Here is a 6,792-nt window from a genome sequence, read left to right as displayed (position 1 = left end):
ATATGCGCACTCCTTCCCCATACCTCTTTAACTTCCAGTAAGGCAGCATCTCCAACTTGCTGCCTGCACTGGCATCAGCTCTTCCTCTGATGTCATTTCCTAGTCATAGGACCTGGAAGTGATGTCAGAGGGAGAGCTGATGCTAGCGAGAGCAGCAGGTTAGAGCTGCTGCTCACGCTGGCGAAATGCTAGCAGTATGGTGAGGGGAAAGTGAAGGTGTGCATGCAGTAGAGAGGAGTAGGAAGAATTGGAGGTGTCGGTGCCCCCACAAAGATGGCACCCAGGGCGGTCTGCCCCCACCCCCCTTACTGTGCCACTACCCCTAAGACTTACTCAGAGATGATCCCTGGTATCCAGTGAGGCAGAGTGAGAGTGGTCTTCCTCTACTCCCACCCAATCTAGTGCTGGGTTCAAAAATCAAGTTTCAAGTTTATAAAAATTTTGATATACCACCTTATCATTTATTTCAAGGTGGTTAAAAATAACTGCATTGACCCCTAGTGGTAGTCTCACCATAGTACTGCTAGGTCAGCAGCACTTCCCAGTTAGAGTCAATATTCAGCAGCACTGCTGAGGAGTGGCCTAGTGGTTAGAATCCCTGGCTCAGCATCCTAAGGTAATGAATTCAATCCCCATGATACTCCTTGTGATCCTTTAACCCTATGCTGCCTCAGATACTATAGTTAGATTGTGAGCCTACCAGGACAAATAGGGAAAAACACTCAGAGTATTTGAAATGCAAACTGCTTTGAATAGAAGTGTTATGTAAGAAATATAAATAAACAGAATACCAAAAAGCAGTTGGCATGGTTAACAAGTGAGATGAAGGAAGCTATTAGAGCTAAAAGAAAATCCTTTAGAAAGTGGAAGAAACTGCTGACCAAAAATAACAGAAAACAACATCAGGCATGGCAAAGTGCTGATAAGGAAGGCAAAGAGAGACCTTGAAAAGAAGATTGCATTGGAGGCAAAAAACACATAGAAAAACTTTTCTAGGTATACTAGTCTTTAAGCCCGTTACATTAACGGGTGCTAGAATAGATGTGTGTGTCTGTCTTTCTTTCTTTTTCTCTCTCTCCTTGGCCGCTATCTGTCTGTCTCTCTTTCTGTCTCTCTTTCCTCGGCTGTCCACCACCACCCCTTGCCTGCTCCCCCTGTCTAGCAGTAGCCCTTCTCCCTTCCTTTTACCTCCCCCCTGTCCAGCAGCACCTCTTCCTGCTCCCCCTGTCTAGCAGTAGCCCTTCTCCTTTCCTTTTACCTCCCCCCTGTCCAGCAGCACCTCTTCCCTGCTCCCCCTGTCCAGTAGCACCCCCTTCTCCTTTCCCTGCTCCCCCTGTCCAGCATCCGCTAGTCTAAGCAGCCTCGGGGCTTTTGCTAGGCTGGCCCACCTCGCATTATCGAAGTGGGCCTGCCTAGCAAATGCCCCGTGGCTGCAAGATGAAACCGCGGCTGCTGCGTTTGCTGGTCCTGGAATGAGAAGAGGCAACCCGGCAGCGGCAGCGCAGGCATCGGAGATCAGGGCAGAAGTTCCGTCAATTCTGGGCTGTATAATTTTCAGTTATACATGCTGCACGACTAAGTCTAAGCCAGCCCACGTCCCGCCCTCGACACACCTCCCGAAACGCCCCGTTTAGCTTTGGACGTTGAGCGGCACTATGAAGGCCTAGGTCATTTAGAAATACATCCAAAACCCGTTTTTATTTTCGGCGCTTGGACGTTTTTGAGAAATGTTCGTCCAAGTGCTGACTTAGGCCGGTTTTTGGACATTTTTCTCTTTCGATTATGCGCCCCTTAAGGTTTTATTATAGAGGATTAGAAGCAAGAAGCTAGGAAAAAGAATTGGTTGGACCACTAGATGACCGAGAGGTAATAAGGGCACTCAGGAAAGACAAGGCTATAGCAGAGAAATTAGAGGAAGACTTGGGGGTTATACTGGTGCCAGAAATGGTATTCAGTGCTTATGAGTCAGAGAAACTCCAACAAATCTTTAACACTGGAAGATGTAATGGGGCAACTTGACAAATTGAAGAGTAGCAAATCACCTGTATTAGATGATATATATACCAGGGTACTGATAGAATTGAAAAATGAATTTGCAGAGCTATTGTTAGTAATTCGTAATTTATCTTTAATATCCAGCATACCAGAAGACTGGAGGGTGGCCAATGTAACGCAAATATTTTTAAAGATTTGCAGAGGTGATCCAGGAAATTATAGACCTGTGAGTCTGAAGTCAGTGCCAGGAAAATGGTAGAGAATTACTATATAAAGAACAAAATTACAGAGCATATATATATAAGGATGTATTAATGAGACAAAGCCAACATGGATTTAGTCAAGGGAAATGTTGCTTCATCAATCTACTACATTTCTTTAAAGGGGTGAATAAAGGATATTTGGCTTTTAGCCCTCATTGACATGCCAAACAATACAGTGTCATAGGATAATGCCACTGGATTTTCTAACAAATTATTTATTTGATCCCATATTGATTTCCAAAAAGCAAGAATGAATGGACAATAGAATAACAAATGATCTAATGTCCCAGCTTCAAGATGACAGTGGCAGCTTCTATTAGATTTAGAGCTATCTAATTTCTGTAAACGAACCGGGGCTTCTGCTCATTATGACAGGGGTTGCCATACAACAGATTACGAATAACTGGAAAAATTGGAAGAGGCTGAATTACAGCTTTTGGTGGAACTCTTTATGCCACATATTCAAAATGGAAAGGATAATTGCTATACAGCAGGAAAATAAAAAAAAATTCAGGTTATTTGGGAGCCATTAACAAAATATTGCAAAGATTGAAAGTATTGTATAGAATAAACATTAATTTATTTATTCCCCCCCCCCTTTGGTTCATATACGTCCAGGTTGGGGTGGGGGGATGGGGAATATTTTATGATTTCTTTTACTTGTGAATAATTATAGGATACAAGGGAGAGGGTTTATTTGATATAGTTTAGAATTTGATGATATATTAAGTGTGATTTAAGTATAAATGATTGTATTATATGTTACACTTACTGGGAGCTTTTAAAAATGAATAAAGATTAATTAATAAAACAAGTTATGGGGGAATGATTATTTTATGTATTAATTGTGTATTTAAAGTGCCTTCTTTATATTGTTTATATCTAAATTAATTGTATGGCACTGTCAAAGTTTGAAAATCAATAAAGAATGTTCCGTCTGCAGAATCGGAAAGAAGTAGGGAGATTGTGGATGCCTTTCAAGAGGCTCTGCTCAGACAAATGGTGACGGAACCCACAAGGGAAAAAGCGATATTGGATCTGATCCTCACAAATGGAGAGAGTATCTCTAATGTTCGAGTGTGTGCTCACCTGGGAAGTAGCGATCATCAAATGGTTTGGTTTGATATAACGGCTAAAGTGGAGAGCGGCCGCACGATACTTAAAGTCCTAGATTTCAAACGTACGGACTTTAATGCAATGGGAAAGTACCTGAAGAAAGAGCTGTTAGGATGGGAGGACATAAGAGAAGTGGAAAGAAGTGGTTTAAGCTGAAAGGAGCGATAAAAATGGCTACGGACCTTTATGTGAAGAAAATCAATAAAAACAAGAGAAAAAGGAAGCCAATATGGTTCTCCAACCTAGTGGCTGAGAAAATAAAGGCGAAAGAGTTGGCGTTCATGAAATATAAAAAAACCCAAGAAGAGGAGAGCAGAAAGGACTACAGGGTGAAACTGAAAGAAGCCAAGAGAGAGATACGTTTGGCGAAGGCACAGGCGGAAGAACAAATAGCTAAAAATGTAAAAAAGAGAGATAAAAATTTTTTCAGATATATTAGTGAAAGGAGGAAGATAAAAAATGGAATTGCTAGGCTAAAAGATGCTGGGAACCAATATGTGGAGAGTGATGAGGAGAAAGCAAATGTGCTAAACAAATACTTCTGTTCTGTGTTCACAGAAGAAAATCCTGGAGAAGGACCGAGATTGTCTGGCAAAGTTACACGAGAAAATGGAGTAGATTCTGCGCCGTTCACGGAGGAGGGTGTTTATGAGCAACTTGAAAAACTGAAGGTGGACAAAGCGATGGGACCAGACGGGATCCATCCCAGGATACTAAGGGAGCTCAGAGAGGTTCTGGCGAGTCCTATTAAAGACTTGTTCAACAAATCTCTGGAGACGGGAGTGATTCCTGGGGATTGGAGGAGAGCGGATGTGGTCCCTATTCATAAAAGTGGTCACAGGGATGAAGCAGGAAACTACAGGCCGGTGAGCCTCACTTCTGTTGTTGGAAAAATAATGGAAGTGTTGCTGAAAGAAAGGATAGTGTACTTCCTTGAATCTAATGGGTTACAGGATCCGAGGCAACATGGCTTTACAAAAGGTAAATCGTGCCAAACGAACCTGATTGAATTTTTTGATTGGGTGACCAGAGAGCTGGATCGAGGACATATGCTAGATGTAATTTACTTGGATTTCAGCAAAGCCTTTGATACAGTTCCTCATAGGAGGCTGTTGAACAAACTTGAAGGGCTGAAGTTAGGACCCAAAGTGGTGAACTGGGTCAGAAACTGTAAGTCGCTCGAAGGAAGGAAAGGTGACTAGTGGAGCCCCTCAGGGTTCGGTGCTGGAGCCAATCCTGTTCAATATGTTTGTGAGTGACATTGCTGAAGGGTTAGAAGGAAAAGTGTGCCTTTTTCCAGATGATACCAAGATTTGTAACAGAGTAGACACCGAAGAGGGAGTGGAAAATATGAAAAAGGATCTGCAAAAGTTAGAGGAATGGTCTAATGCCTGGCAACTAAAATTCAATGCAAAGAAATGCAGAGTAATGCATTTGGGGATTAATAATAGTAAGGAACCGTATATGCTGGGAGGAGAGAAGCTGATATGCACGGACGGGGAAAGGGACCTTGGGGTTATAGTGTCCGAAGATCTAAAGGCGAAAAAAACAGTGTGACAAGGCAGTGGCTGCTGCCAGAAGGATGCTGGGCTGTATAAAGAGAGGCGTAGTCAGTAGAAGGAAGAAGGTGTTGATGCCCCTGTACAGGTCATTGGTGAGGCCCCACTTGGAGTATTGTGTTCAGTTTTGGAGACCGTATCTGGCGAAAGACGTAAGAAGACTTGAGGCGGTCCAGAGGAGGGCGACGAAAATGATAGGAGGCTTGCTCCAGAAGACGTATGAGGAGAGACTGGAAGCCCTGAATATGTATACCCTAGAGCAGGGGTGTCCAATGTCGGTCCTCGAGGGCCGCAATCCAGTCGGGTTTTCAGGATTTCCCCAATGAATATGCATGAGATCTATGTGCATGCACTGCTTTCAATGCATATTCATTGGGGAAATCCTGAAAACCCGACTGGATTGCGGCCCTCGAGGACCGACATTGGACACCCCTGCCCTAGAGGAAAGGAGAGACAGGGGAGATATGATTCAGACGTTCAAATACTTGAAGGGTATTAATGTAGAACAAAATTTTTTCCAGAGAAAGGAAAATGGTAAAACCAGAGAACATAATTTGAGGTTGAGGGGTGGTAGATTCAGGGGCAATGTTAGGAAATTCTACTTTACGGAGAGGGTAGTGGATGCCTGGAAGGCGCTCCCGAGAGAGGTGGTGGAGAGTAAAACTGTGACTGAGTTCAAAGAAGCGTGGGATGAACACAGAAGATTTAGAATCAGAAAAAAATATTAAATATTGAACTAGGCCAGTTACTGGGCAGACTTGTACGGTCTGTGTCTGTGCAAGGCCGTTTGGAGGAGGATGGGCTGGAGTAAGTCTTAACAGAGATTGCGGCAGTTGGAACCCAAGCACAGTACCGGGTAAAGCTTTGGATTCTTGCCCAGAAATAGCTAAGAAGAAAAAATAAAAAATAAATAAAAAATAAATTTAAATTGAATCAGGTTGGGCAGACTGGATGGACCATTCGGGTCTTTATCTGCCATCATCTACTATGTTACTATGTCACTATATTAATTTTAAAAAAAGGGGTGAATAAACATGTGGATAATGGTGAGCTGGTTGATATTGTGTATCTAGATTTTCAAAAGGCATTTGACAAAGTACATATAATCTAGAGAATAACATGGAGATAAATTTTTCCCCGTCCCCACAGGAACTCAATTTCTCCATCCCATCCCCGTTAGTTTTGTCACTGTCCCTTTCCCATTCCTGTAAGCTCTGCCTTAACCACACAAGCCTCAAACACTTATTATTTTAAAGTGTTTAAGGCTTGTGCAGATGAGGACAGAGCTTGCTGGAATGGGATATAGGAAAAGAACTTTCTGAGACAGGATGGGAAAATGAGTTCCCGCAGGGATGGGGAAAAATTTGTGCCCGTGTCATTCTCTAATATAATCCCCAATAGAAAAAAAAATTACTACAATTTGATCAACGATGGATTCACCATCTGAATTGTTTATATCCACAAGGATTGAATATAACAATCAACTAGCAGATTTTTTTTTTTTTTAAAAGAAGAATGTTAAACAACTACGTTCTTACCCATTACATGAATGCAGTAATAGTCCTGGTATGGGAACAACTGTGATACCAGGCTTGCGCTGAATTTTTCAGTGCCTTATTTTTTTCATTTAAGCATCCCGCTTGTAATTAATATTTATTTAAGTTATCATGTAAAGTGAATTATGACTATTATTATTATTCTTTATTCTTATATACCGCCATACCCAGTGAGTTCTAGGCGGTTTACATCAATTAGCAAATGATCTGCATTGACAAGCAGATTTACAACAAAATTAGAAGCAGATTTACAACAAATTACAAGCAGATTTACGATAAATTACAACGATTTACAGTAGTCAG

Source organism: Geotrypetes seraphini, chromosome 1 (assembly GCF_902459505.1).
Source record: "Geotrypetes seraphini chromosome 1, aGeoSer1.1, whole genome shotgun sequence".
NCBI lineage: Eukaryota > Metazoa > Chordata > Amphibia > Gymnophiona > Dermophiidae > Geotrypetes > Geotrypetes seraphini.
This window is presented reverse-complemented; position numbering follows the sequence as displayed.